Below are 15,025 nucleotides of genomic sequence, written 5' to 3'. Positions count from 1 at the left end.
AAACAATGCTCATCACTTTGTACCTATGTGTTTTTGATCAATTATTTAAGTTCTTGGAGCTTCAATTTCCTGATCTGTGAAATGAAGACAATAATGTTCCACAGGTCAATTGTGAGAACTGAAAATATTTGATAAAATTGATAATGTATTTGAAAGTCAATTATACGCTATACAGTTCATATTCAATCTGTGTTTTTTGAATAATTTTATGCTTTAAAAATTATAAAAGAAGGCTTGCCATGAATATCGCCTCATGTATTTATCTCAGTAGAGAGGATTACTGAGCATATACTTGGCTATTCTAAGAAACATTGTAAAAGATGCAGGAGAATTATTGGTAGTCACTGACCTCCGAGTCTTCAGAACACTCTGTGGATGTAGACATCAGAGATGAAGCTGCTGGCATTCATCTAAATACCCTGCCACTGTCCTGGTGCAGCAGCCTCACCTAGGAAAGCAGCCTGACTCACTTCACCACAGTGAGGCCACACCTCAAAGAATGAAGCAAAGAAGAAAAGAGTCAAGGATTAATAATATTACAGGATCTTCTATTTTAACATGCGTCTAGGGATCTTGAGGTCTCTGTATAATTTTTATAATTATTATAAGTTGACTGTGGGTGACAGCAGTTGGTGGAAGGACTGTGTGAGTGAATTCATAAACACAGCCAAGGACAGAGCTTGGTAACTGAGTTATAGATTATGTACTATGGACTGACTGTTCTCTATATGCGAGGAGTCCCATCCCAAGCAGCGATAGTAAACAGTACCTATCAAAAGGCAGCACATAGTGTGCATCTTTTCTAACCTGGAAATAGGACAATTACCTCAGTAAGACTCTTCAGAGTAAAAATTTTATAATCAAAGCTCATATTTTTTTCCATAAGTGAAAATTGCTTTCCATGAAAAACAGGAGCGTTTTCAATATAAGAAGAGTCTACTCATGAACTTCTACATTTCAAGAGCAAGAGATAAAATAGCACAAAACTGCCTCTTTCAAGCAAACATGAATAAAGGTCAACTATAGCCTTAAAATCATTCGAAAGGTTCATACTTGAACATCACTAAAATTTAAGAATCAAATTGAAGGGAATATCATGGACGCAAAGGAACATATTTCATTGATTTTTTAAACATGTGGTCTTGCAATCAATTTTGTTTCGATTTCTGCTAATGTAACCACATAAATATATGCTTTTTATGAGTTATGTATCCCATAGCAATATTATCTTTGCTTTTTTTATTTCATTCATATTTCTCTCCAATGTCTTTCTTGAGAGAATCAGGAAGAGGTTTCCTATTTCTTCCAACTGTTGAATCTATTTATGAAAATCTGAACTAAACAGTTTAGCACAATTAAGCAAGGTGCCTCATTCATCAAACCTTCATTTTTCTCAGACTCCGAACCTGTCAGTTACCAGAAAGCATGTGGTAAGTGGAAACTGTGTTTCCCGTCTTTGGCATGCCACATCTGGTGACAATTACAGAGGAACATACAGTGCCATTCATAGCATGGCATGTGTCCCTGTGCCTTGATTCAGAGGCCCTCAGGGTCATTTACAAAGTGTGTACTTTTTAACTGTCCTGGAACTAAAGAGTTTAATTTTGTCTGAGAATGTGATTATGTGAGTTGTAAAGGAGCTAGTTATTCCATTTCGCCTTCCCTTTGAGTGTGTGTGTGTGTGTGTGTGAGAGAGAGAGAGAATATGAGCATCAAGACTTTCCTCTATTCACATGCAAATACTTGTAAGTTGCTGTTTTATTTTTTATTTATCTTTTGTTAACAGCATATTTCTTGGCTTCTCTCGATATTTTGTATTTATTTGACTGTTGTTTAATTCTGAATTCATTTCCTCATGTTCTTCAGTCAACATTTGAGTCAGCTTTCTCAGTATGATATATAATGTGATAATACGGTATTGGGACCCTCTCTGGAGCTATGAACTCTTTCATTAGGATAGCTTCTTAGTAAGAATACAGCATTTTCATGCCAAGCTGTACTGTTCAGGAAGTATTTATCTAATACCTGGAAGAACAAAGCTGGATCTAAGTCATCCATCCAGATATTTAATCTAACACCCGAGATAATATCACAATATCCAGAATATTGACCATTTTCTCCATTTACATCCAAATGGTTAATATTGGGTATACATGACCATAGAAACTTTATTTTTTTTTTTCGTTTAAAAGAGAGGTAATGCTTTTGGACATGGTGAGCATCTCTTAGTAACAGCAGGAATAATTAACTGAATTCTAATAGAAGAGCCACCTGAAGGAGTTATTTAATGACTGAAAAATGTTGAGAATGAGGATAAAGACAACGGTGGTTTCATCCATGGTGGTTAATGATGTTTCTTAATCTTTAAATACCAAGTGTGTTGTAATATTTAATTCTTCTGAATGTCTAAATGAGTTACCACCATATTGGAGAAAAGAGGAAGTGACCTACAAGTTCTTTAGTGTTTATTGAAGGAAGGAGAACCTTTAGGGGTTTTGAGAATTCTGCAGAAGAGAGGAAGATGTTAAATTCTAGGCTATGATGTCCTTCAAATGGGAAAAATAGGATGAGCTGTCTCTTCTCCGGCATTAAATTTCATACCGGTTTGCTATTAAACTCAAGGATATGGGAAGGAAGCAATTTTAATTGCTTGGCACTTAAAAGGCCTACTCTACTGTTCAATGAGTTAGAAATATTTGTAAAATTTGATTGCATTTAGAGCCACACAAATTTACCTGTAATAAATTTTTTTCTGGGTGCCTAACTCATGCTTTCTAGAAGTAAAAATTAAATGAGCTATAGAGGGCTCAGAGGAGAAAGTGAGGCTTCACTACGAGCTACAACATATATTGCATTATTTATTCTGTCTATTCCTCTGGCCACCCATATGTGTAGGCATTGCTCTTTCTGATTTTCAGATGAGGAAACAGGCTAAGACCAGCTAGGAGCAGTTATGCAAGTGGGATGAAGTGCAGGGTAGATCTGAAACCTGCCCTGTTTGGCTGTAAAGCCTGTTTTTCTTCTCTGCTGTCTTTACCTCTCTGGGATCACGTTAAACAGAGCAAAGAGCGGCAGCTTCTTACACATGAAGCCTTTGCAGTCAGTGCAGCTGATTCACCAAAGACGCACACTCTGCCTCACACACCAAAATCCACTGTGGGCTGAGTTACCTGGATTTGTGTCTGAATTATCCCATATATCAAATAATGCTAGATCCTCTCTCCAGTCCCTGCTTTGTAGCAAACTTAAAATGCCATGTCTCAAACCCCACATTGTCCCAGAAGAATACTAAGAATGTTGTCTTACATTAAGCAAATAAGTTCTGCGAGTTTCATGTTAATTAAATTTGCAAAAACTAAATCAAGAATCCTTCGGATTGGCTTTTGAAGCATGCTATATCTCTGACACGGGAAGATCCCATTTTGAAGTTTTCCTACACAAAAGGAAAGAAAACCTCCTCAAGGTACCATTCAGTGTCCTTTCAGCTGATCCAAAGCAAAAGAGGAATATATTTTCTTTTTTTTTTAACTTTTATTTAATGAATATAAATTTCCAAAGTACAGTTTATGGATTACAATGGCTCCCCCCCCATAACTTCCCTCCCACCCGCAACCTTCCCTTCTCCTTCTCCCTCTCCCCTTCCATTCACATCAAGATTCATTTTCAATTCTCTTTATATACAGAAGATCAAGTTAGCATATATTAAGTAAAGCTTTCAACTGTTTGCACCCACACAAAAACACAAAGTGTAAAATACTGATTGAGTACTAGTTATAGCATTAAATCACAATGTACAGCACATTTAGGACAGAGATCCTACATGAGGAGTAAGTGCATAGTGACTCCTGTTGTTGACAGAATATGCTTTCTAAAGAAGATTTTTTTTAAAATTTTCATAATTTAATAATGCAGTTCTTCTCTGAGCTGAGTTGTTGATATTCTGGGTATCTGAGGCACTAGTGGATGTCAGACAGTCTCTCCTGACCCCTGAGGCCCTTGGTGTAGAGAGCCCATTTATATTTTCATACACCAGTTTGTTAACAGAAAGTGTGTCTCTTGGATCATCACTGTCATAGCCAGTGTCCCATTCTGTGTTATTCACACCAGTGCCACTAACTTAATCTCTCCCAAGTTGCTCCAGTTTCTCTTTATCCATTAATTGCTTTTGAACAGGGATAGCCCCAAAATAAACTTGACTCCTTTGTGTTCAAGAAGGATCTGAGGGTCCTGAGTTTCGGTACTACTTGGCTCCTCTTTGGGTGTGTTGCTTCCAGCATTAAAAACCCTTGCCTCCAATGGGACATGCATGCTGGTGCAATTTTTCGGCTCTCACTGCACACCTGTAGTGTTGACATAGATATATACTTCATCCTCGGCCACAAGCCCAGTACATGTGGATTCTTCCCCCACCAAAGGAAGGCGAGCACTACCCATGGAAGGATGCTGGCTTGAAGGATGGGATGAAGCATCCACAGGAGAGGTAGGGGAGATATCCATTAGGTAAGTTCTGAGCAGCAAACCCTAGAGTTGTAGGTGTTCGAGTGTTCTGGGCACTTCCAATTCTGTATGATGATTATTTCTACAACTGGCTCTTCCACCACATTTGTACTATTGTTTTCATAATCTCTTGCAACATGTTAAATAACTCTTCTGCTTGGGCACACTTAAAGGAAAAGATTCCTTGTCAGTTTGACACCTTCGACCGCTTTCAAAAGAAAAGAGATTGGACTCAAAGCCATAGCGTCACAGGCAGCGGTAGTGCCATTTGACGGAATCCCGTTTGCGAGTATATAAAGTCAGTTCTCTGTCTGTAAGTTCCATTATGCCAGAAGCTAACTCATTCCCATCATCATCCACATTAATGACCTTTCAGAGACCGGAATAGTGTCAGCACAGATTTCATGTAAGGAAAAGTCTTAGCCTGCTGAGCGTCTTAAATTTGTTCTGATGGTTATCTGGGACAGCCTCTTTATCTGGACAGCTACAGCAGCTCCTCATGGCTTCTTGAGAAGACCATGTGAGCACTAGATCTGGCCATTAATATTCTTAGCCTCTGCTGCGGCATTAGGAGTTGAATCATACTTCGAAATACCTCGTTTGCTTTGTTTGCTGACTTAACCTTGTGGCGTTCTCTTCTGCGAAAAGCAGACACCGTTTTGCTCTAATCTGATTGAAAAGCCACAGCTGCATCTTACTTTGTGACAAGTGGGCTGCCTCATCACTTTTGCATCTGGGTGTCTGCTTCTTACTGGTCATTTCATCGAGCCTGTTGGTGGGAGCAGGCAGGATGCGGGTCAGGGGTGAGGGGCAGGTGCTGGGACGGACTCCTGGACTCCAAACCCGGGAGGAGCCCTTACTCAGACTCGATCGAGCCCCACTGACTGTCTCTATGGAAGTTTTTAATAAACCTTGTTATTTGACAATTAGTCAGTTGTCCGGAATATGGCACTTCTTCACTATTTCTTTTTTCCACTTATAGGTGATGTTTTAAGTTTCTCTTCCTGTTATTTGTGCTCCCTCCTCTCCCCCTGATAGTAAATGAACTTGATGGCTAGTGGACTGGCTTCCTCAGGCTTCCACTAACAACTGCCTCATAAATATTCAACAGGATCATTCCGTGGAAAAGCTGGGGAATTAGGTGACCTGCCAACTCTTTCCATGTCTAAATCCATGATAATAGCCACAAGATGACATGGTACAGAAGCACTGGCCTTGCACTGTGAAAACCGGAAGGGGAAGCAAGGCAGCCCATGGCACCTTGCTCTGGCAGGCAGCTGCCTCGCCGAGCACACCTCCTCCAGATGCTGCTGCGAGGTCACGGCCAACCCCCTGCTCAAGGGGCAGTCTTTCCTCAGCAAGTCATCGCCTCCCCAGTGAAGGATGGGCTCTTACCTTTATTGTAGTTTTTTGCTGTAATAGTGATTGGCGTTATATCTTGAATAGTAAGTTAAGAAATACAAAAAGAATTTTAAATTTAAAACACTTTCCTGCTAAGAACCCAATCGCATTAATTTTGTGAACTGAAGGTGAGTTAAATTAACCAACTTTGTGCATTTCATTACTTCATTCTGATCTTCACCATCACAAATGCAGAAAGCTGTCATTAAATTTGAGAACTGACAAGAACTGGATTTCTCAATGTGAGTGCTGAAAGATTAATTTGAAAAGATCTCACTAAAAAACACAAAACGTTATTGTTAACAGGGGATATTTTATATTCATAGCTGGTACATGGTTTTTAAACCAAGGCTATTTACAGTATCTGGGTTAAAAAGAAGTCACACCTTTAAAGCATTTGATCAAATTGAAATATTATTATTTGTTTTTGCTACCTACAAGCACAGTTTATAAGATAATATGGAAATTTTTTGGTTAAAAAGGATATCTGACTTCCAGTTAATAAACATTTAACATCCAAACAGAAGTTACAGAGAAACAGAAGAAACTGGAAGGTATTTTTCCACCCTTTCTCTTCATGATATAAGTTCAAAAGAGGAGAAAGTGCTTCTTTGATAATATTTCACACTTTGTGTTTACCCTAGAAATGTTAATGGTGGAGAAGAAATGGTAGTGATGAAACTACTGGTATTAAGTTTCATCTAAGTATAGTTCATTTTCGCCAAGCTAGTTGCCAAGCTGGTTAGTAGAGAAAAAAAAAAATGTGTTTCATCTTTGATCAATGGAATTTTAATTGTATAAATTGCTGTATGCCTTGACTTATACATCTGTAGCACATTTTAAACATCTGTGTTCAAGATGACCATTTGGGAAAATGTTTATTGGCTTTACTTAATACACGTTGCTAGGTTCTATATATTCCTTCAAATCCCAAATGGGACCTTCCTAAAAAGAAATTTTACACGGATTGCTTGCCTTTGCTTATTATATGCTGCATAACCTAGAACGGCTTCTTACAAACCAGCATGTGTGATTCCACTATGAGTTTTCAAATGCTATTCAGCTTTGAAGAACTGAAACTTATCAGTTTCTACAGTGAAAATGAAAATAATTGGGATTTAAGTGCTTGAGTGGCTGGCAGCTAATGGTTCTCCTATGTGTTGTGTTACACAGGACACTCACTCCCTATGTGGCCTTTATTAATTTATGGGAGACTTTAGCATTTAAAACCTATGGCCTGACTTTCAAAAATGCTCCTTTATGGTAATAGACTGTTTTGTAGCATTATTTTTATCAAACTTGATTAATTTTATCCACAGGTAGCGTAAAAGAACAGTTTGATTTAAATAACTACATATACCGTAAGAACAGAAGTAGACTGCTTGTAGCTTAGCTATAAAACAGGAAATCCAAGCTGAGCTTGAAATAACTTTTATAGGTGACCTGCCTAGTTAAAAAAAAAAAAAAGTATATTACCACCCCTAAAATGCCTAGGTAGCTATCGCTATTAAGAAAATCACATTCCTTCTATCTTTTCTTGGATGTCTTTACATCTTTCCCAAAGCCCAGACTTAGAAGCACCCCTAATGACCAGGGTACAGTCTCCCTTTCAAGCCAGATTAGACCTAAGGCCACAGATGCTGTTAACATCAGAATGGTCTGTTGGTTCCCTTTCACCCTCTTTGAGTATAAGATTCCCCTCCCTAACTCCCAAGGGCATAAGAGCATCAGCTTTGTTGTAAAAAGATCTGAAAAAGAGAATTCGAATCTCTTTAGGCTCAAGATGTCTTATTTTTGTAGTCAGTAAAGACTAAGAAGACCCCTTCTGAAAAATTTGCATGCTGATTCCTAAATGTTTGCCACCAGCATTATATTTTATGGGTATTGAACTCAACTTAGGATAAGATGGAGAGAGCTGACCCTTTCTCTCACTTTGAGTAGCCTTTTAGAAGTATGAACTTTATCCTGGACCAATAATATTCAAGCAGTATAGTTAAGTTTATTGCAAGTACATATTCCTAAGTCTTATGCTCCATATACTGAGTCTGGGGTGGGACTTGAAACCTTCATTTTTCCTGTGGTCCCCTGGTAATTAAGATGCAAGGTGTTTGGGAACCTTTCTTTGAGTCCTTGTTTATTCACATAGAACTTTCATAACCACCCAAGAACTATGTGATCCAGGCAGTGATTTCCCAGATTTATCAATATTAGCAGATTCAGAACAAGATGTTAAGCAGTGTGGTAGGTACAAGGAACACTGTGGAGCAGGGAGACCTGGATGAGGTCCAGAACCCTGTTGCCAATGTTCTGACAATGTTGTACAATTATTACCATGACTTGGTTTTCCAGTGTGTGAGCGGAGGTAATCATCTTTGCCTCCTACCCACATAATGCCAATGCTCTGACACACATTGATCCAGATCTTTAAAATAAGCTCATTTCTACATGGTAGTATAGTTATATAAGTAACACATTTCCAGAAAACAAAACCAGTAGAAAACCCAGCAATCTCTTTATGTTTTATATTCATTTCCCTCAGTTTTACATGATGGTTTGTAAAATCACTTCCTCAGAGACTTTCCTATAACTCTCTACTTTACTTTCATCCTGTCTCAATTCATTTCTGTAAAGATATTGAGATGCCAGATTAAATGTCACATTTCTAAACTACCCTCTAACGCCTGTCATTGAAAATCCCACATTTCCCACACTCATAACCCAGGAGGTCAACCATATTTGACTTGCTGAAAATAACAACCAGCTGCTGAGCTAGCCTGGGATAATGTATGGGATAAAAAAATCAGGTTAAACCACAAAACCTTTCCCAATAATGAGTCAGTGTGTGGGTGCCTCCATGCAAGAACTCAACCAAGAGCAGAAGATGCTGAGTTGGGAAAAGCCCTGAAGTCATTCTTTATAATCAAAATTTTTGCAAGGAAGCATCTCTGCCCTGCCTTATTAGAGACACCTGTCTCTTTTTGATCCACCTCATCTTTGAACACTGTGATGCACCTTCACACCAGAACAGTGAACGAAGGAGCCCATAGACCTTGAACCTGTACTTTGTGTATGACCAGAAGCATGTCTGTGGTTGAACAAGTGGGGTTTATTATGCAATGAAGGAGAGCATGCACCATGGGGAACCCTGAGGCATCTCAGCAAAAGGGTATTAGAAAGTTAGAGAGAACTGGGAGGGTATGGATTTTCAAAATAGAGGGATTGGGGGAGGGTCCAAGGAAGCCAGGGTTTGCTCTCGATTGGGTGCTATCAGCAAGTGGTATATCTTTTTTTTTTTTTTTTTTTTTTTTTTTTTTTTGACAGGCAGAGTGGACAGTGAGAGAGAGACAGAGAGAAAGGTCTTCCTTTTGCCATTGGTTCACTCTCCAATGGCCGCCGCGGTAGGCGCGCTGCGGCCAGCGCACCGCGCTGATCTGAAGCCAAGAGCCAGGTGCTTCTCCTGGTCTCCCATGGGGTGCAGGGCCCAAGCACTTGGGCCATCCTCCACTGCACTCCCTGGCCACAGCAGAGAGCTGGCCTGGAAGCGGGGCAACCGGGACAGGATCGGTGCCCCGACTGGGACTAGAACCTGGTATGCCGGCGCCGCAAGGCGGAGGATTAGCCTAGTGAGCCGCAGCGCCGGCCATCAAGTGGTATATCTTAATAAGTGCTGTCTTAATAAATGACATCTACAAGGAGGGCAGACCAGATAGAGACTAAAGTTATAGTCGATAAAGAAGCAACACCCACTCTTACCAGTCAGAAAAGAGGATATTTGATATTTTGTGTCTCGTACAGAGACTGTGCTTAGACAAAATTATGAAGTTGCTTGTTTTGACTCACTCCATCATCTGCACAGTAACAGTGACCCTCTCTAATGCTGTTGTTCCCGAGATGGGTTATGTGTCCAGCAGGAGAACACGATGACCTGGTTTCTTCAATAGCACTGGAGACTTCCTGTTAATGTCAGGCCAGCTCACATATGTCAGGGACTAAATTCTTCTTTTTTAGATCACATGTCTTTTTAATCTAAAATCAGTTTTGAGGCTGCTTGATTTTTCATGGTGAACATTTCAGCTTCTCCTGGTAGGTTCTGTGTTTTAAATTAGCCTTCAACTTCACCATTGTTTATTTATGATTGATTGACCTGACCTCCAGATGCAGATCCCTAGCATTTCAGAAATTATACAATGGAATATGTAGGGATTAAAAAACATAAAAACAGTGAATAAGGTCTTCTCCTATGAAGTAGCAGGTCATTATGGAAGTGAGAATGTAGGGCAAATGGAATGAAATGGTTGCCAAAGTCGGTTCATTTAAGGGATAGATGGATGGATGGATGAGAACTAGCTATTTACCTAGATATATAGGCAGAGGAATGTAAGGAGAGAGGGAAGGAGGGATGGAGGAAGAGAGGGAGAGAGGAAAGAAAGAAATATCAGGTTCCTTTGAACTTCTTCCCCCTGAGAAACTGCAATTATTGTGAATAGATGTAGAACCAGTAACCAACAGAGCACATGATTCCTTCCATTCAGTTATGTGTTTATGTTTGCCTGTCTAAACATAGCTGTATATGTATTGTACCTGTATGACACATAATACTGAAATTATGGACTGCTAAAATTTTGTTAAAGTACAACTAATGTATCAGGAGGTTCATTGCTTCATAAATATTGGGAGGAGGAATATGTGGGATAAAAACTCCATAGAAAACTATGCAACATTTATGTTTTGTATTTATTTATTTGAATGGCAGAGTTACAGAGAGAGGAAGAAGCAGAGAAATAATGTTTTGCATCCACTGGCTCAATCCCCAAATGGCTGCAATGGCCAGGGCCAGGCCAGGCTAAAGTCAGGGACCAGGAGCTTCCTCTGGATCTCCCACATCAGTGCAGGGCCCAAGAACTCAGGCCATCTCCTACCGCTTTCCCTGGGCACATCAGCAGGGAGCTGAATCGGAAGTAGTACAGCCAGGACATGAACTAGTGCCAATATGGTATGCCAGCACTGCAGGCCATGGCTTAACCCACTGTGCCATAGCACCAGCCCCTCAACATTTATTAACACCCACTTAAATCTGCCAGGAATCTTTTGTCAATTGTAGTAATCTTCATAATCATAAGGTTTAAAGGCTATGAAATGTCCATTTTCATATAAACATAGGGTGGAGTCAGAGTGTGGGGAGTCATTCTTTTATCAATAGGTACTTCTGCAGAACCACTCAACAGAGAGGGATATAATGAGGTCTGGGAGAGGACCCAGTTGTTACGCATGAATGGCATAGCCAACTTTGAAGCTGAACTCACAGTTGATGCTTACTAACTAGATAGGGAAAACACTTGCTTTCTATATTCTTTGTAAAGATTAGGCCTACTGAGAGGTTAAACCATCATTCAAAATCTGAAATCTTTGAGAAAACTCATATGCTTGCTATTTTCTTGTCTTTTACTTAAGACTGAAAGGTTCGTCATAGCCAATGCTCTGAGTCTGTGTCATGAGTGGGGCCATCCTTGAGGCACTAAAGTCCACGGAATGTTACTTACTGTGGGAGCCCCTTATCGGATGAGGCATCACAAAGTAGGGAACGCCCTTTGTAAGCCTTGTCTTGATTTTTTAAATGAGTTCTTTCTTTATTTGAAAGACAGAGTTACACAGAGAGAGGGAAAGAGAGAGACACCTTATATCTACTGTTCACATCCTAAATGGCCGTAACAGCATGAATTCAGCCAGGCCAAAGCCAGGAAACTGGAACACCATCTGGATCTCCCACATGGGTACAGTGGCCAAGATCTTGGGCCGTTTTATACAGCTTTCCTAGGTGCGTTAGCTAGGATCTGTATTGGAAGTGGTGCATCCAGGACTTAAACTCTTACCCATACGAGATGTCAGTGTTACAGGTGGTGGCTTAACCAGCCGCGCCACAATGCCAGTCCCAGGCCTTGTCCTGTTAAGGGTATGGGAAAACCTCCTTGATTCTTCTTTTCTTTTCCTTTCTTTTCTTTTTTCTGTTTTCATAATGAGCATACCAAGAACAAAAGTCTTCTCTGATAGCTCTTATACAACGCTTCTATGCTTGACTCTCCAAAGACTAAGAATTGAACACACAATTCTCCATTCATTTCTCAAGTGTCAAGAGAGAATTGAGTTTAAAGGCTCCAATTCCCTTGCAGGTTACACTGTCTATCTAGATAAATTAGTATTCAACACAGCTTTAGGAAAATCTCAGATGATTTGCAAGTTTGCAAATTGTTCAGACTCATAATGAAATCTCAGGCTGAGGAAATCACTAAACAGCTCATGGCGTGAGCGAGCGTTCCGCCCAGAGGTCTGGACATCTTGGATCAATGCACTCATCTACCTCATCTGCCTCTTCCATCCCAGACAGCCAAGGGCTGTCTGAGAAAGTCACATACACACTAGCTTGGTAGCTTGGGGCCACTGCAAATTCATGACCTGAAACCTCAGCTGGCCTCAATGAAGCCTCATAATCCTGCTCTGTCTTCAGTCAGTGCCTCTCCCAAACTGTCACACTTACGTTATTCTCCTACCTTCCATTTTGCCCTCTGCTCAGCAAAAGGCAGTCCTTCCCCACCTATCCCCAGGGCCTTTTGGGTGCCAGGATGTGTGTCCCTTCTCTTCTAAGGCTATAGTTTTGATCCTGTTATCCTCTGTGCCCTCAAGCACCTGACACTGGTAATTATATCAAACTTCATACTTCAATTCTCTGTTCAATAAAGTTTTCCCTCGAGAATATAAAACATTTAAAGTCTTTTTCTTTTCTTTTTTTTTATTAAACTTTTATTTAATGAATATAAATTTCCAAAGTACAGCTTATGGGTTACAATGGCTTCCCCCTCACAAAACTTCCCTCCCACCCACAACCCTCCCCTTTCCCGCTCCCTCTCCCCTTCCTATCACATCATGATTCATTTTCAATTCTCTTTATATACAAAAGATCAGTTTAGTATATATTAGGTAACGATTTCAACAGTTGCCCCCATATAGCAACACAAAGTGAAAAAAAAAAATACTGTTGGAATACTAGTTATAGCATTAAATAAGAGTGTACAGCACATTAAAGGCAGAGATCCTACATAATATTTTTTAAAAATTAATTAATTTTTATGCCGTTTCCAATTTAACACCAGGGTTTTTTTTTTTTTCATTTCCAATTATCTTTATATACAGAAGATCGATTCAGTATATAATTAGTAAAGATCTCATCAGTTTGCACCCACGCAGAAACACAAAGTGTAAAAATACTGTTTCAGTACTAGTTATAGCATCACTGCACATTAGACAACACAATAAGGACAGATCCCACATGGGATGTAAGTACACAGTGACTCCTGTTGCTGATTTAACAATTTGACACTCCTGTTCATGGCGTCAGTAATCTCCCTAGGCTCTAGTCATGAGTTGCCAGGGCTATGGAAGCCTTTAGGGTTCGCTGACTTTGATCTTATTCCGATAGGGTCACAGTCAAAGTGGAAGTTCTCTCCTCCCTTCAGAGAAAGGTACCTCCTTCTTTGATGGCCCCGTTCTTTCCACTGGGATCTCACTAACAGAGATCTTTCCTTTAGGTCTTCTTCTTTTTTTCTTTTCCTTGGTATCTTGGCTTTCCATGCCTACAATACTCTCATGGGCTCTTCAGCCAGGTCTGAATGCCTTAAGGGCTGATTCTGAGGCCAGAGTGTTGTTTAGGACATCTGCCATTCTATGAGTCTGCTGTGTATCCCACTTCCCATGCTGGATCTTTCTCTCCCTTTTTGATTCTATCAGTTAGTATTAGCAGACACTTGTCTTGTTTGTGTGATCCCTTTGTTTCTTAGACCTATCCAGGCCATCGAATGTGAACTGAAATTGATCACTTGGACTAGTGAGATGGCATTGGTACATGCCACCTTGATGGGATTGTATTGGAATCCCCTGGCACATTTCTAACTCCATCATTTGGGGCAAGACTGATTGTGCATGTCCCAAATTGTGCATCTCCTCCCTCTCTTTTTTCACTCTGAAATTTAACAGGGATCACTTTTCAGTTAAAATTTAAACACCTAAGAATAATTGTGTGTTAATTACTGAGTTCAACTGCTAGTACTAGAACAACAACAACAAATACTAAAAAGGATAAAGTATTACATTGTACATCTAGAGTCAGGACAAAAGCTGATCAGGTCATTGTTTCTTATAGTGTCCATTTCACTTCAACAGGTTTCCCCTTTGGTGTTCAGTTGTCGCCGATCAGGGAAAACAAATGATATTTGTCTCTTTGAGACTGGCTTAATTCACTCAGCATGATGCTTTCCAGATCCTTCCATCTTGTTGCAAATGACTGGGTTTCATTGTTCCTTACTGCTGTATAGTATTCTATGGAGTACATGTCCCATAATTTCTTTATCCAGTCTACTGTTGATGGGCATTTGGGTTGGTTCCAGGTCTTAGCTATTGTGAATTGAGCTGCAATAAACATTAATGTGCAGATGGCTTTTTTATTAGCCAAATTAATTTCCTTTGGGTAAATTCCAAGGAGTGGGATGGCTGGGTTGTATGGTAGGGTTATGTTCAGGTTTCTGAGGAATCTCCAGACTGACTTCCATAGTGGCTTAACCAGTTTGCATTCCCACCAACAGTGGGTTAGTGTCCCTTTTTCCCCACATCCTCTCCAGCATCTATTGTTGGTAGATTTCTGGATGTGAGCCATTCTCACAGGGGTGAGGTGAAACCTCACTGTGGTTTTGATTTGCATTTCTCTGATTGCTAGTGATCTTCAACATTTTTTCATGTGTCTGTTGGCCATTTGGATTTCCTCTTTTGAAAAATGTCTTTTGAGTTCCTTGGCCCATCTCTTCAGTGGGTTGTTTGTTCTGTTGTTGTGGATTTTCTTGATTTCTTTGTAGATTCTGGTTATCAACCCTTTATCTGTAGTATAGTTTGCAAATATTTTTTCCCATTCTGTCAGTTGCCTCTTCACTTTCGTTACTGTTTCTTTTGAAGTACAGAAACTTCTCAATTTGATGCAATCCCAAATGTTAATTTTGGTTTTGACTGCCTGTGCTCCTGGGGTCTTTTCCAAGAAGTCTTTGCCTGTACCTATATCTTGCAGGGTTTCTCCAATGCTCTCTAATAA

At 39.9% G+C, this 15,025-nt stretch overlaps 1 protein-coding gene and 1 pseudogene across 3 annotated transcripts in view; one reads left to right on the top strand and one right to left on the bottom strand.

Annotated features, from left to right (window-relative positions):
• The window catches only part of CPQ (carboxypeptidase Q), a 587,968-nt gene that overhangs the window by 512,314 nt on the left and 60,629 nt on the right, over positions 1–15,025 (top strand). The gene's annotated exons all lie outside the window — the stretch shown is intronic.
• Positions 3,869–4,998, bottom strand: LOC133758167 (fibroblast growth factor receptor substrate 2-like; annotated as a pseudogene).

Source organism: Lepus europaeus, chromosome 4, assembly GCF_033115175.1.
Source record: "Lepus europaeus isolate LE1 chromosome 4, mLepTim1.pri, whole genome shotgun sequence".
In the NCBI taxonomy this organism is placed as follows: domain Eukaryota; kingdom Metazoa; phylum Chordata; class Mammalia; order Lagomorpha; family Leporidae; genus Lepus; species Lepus europaeus.
Note: the sequence above shows the minus strand (reverse complement) of the source record. Positions and strands in the feature narration are given on the sequence as shown.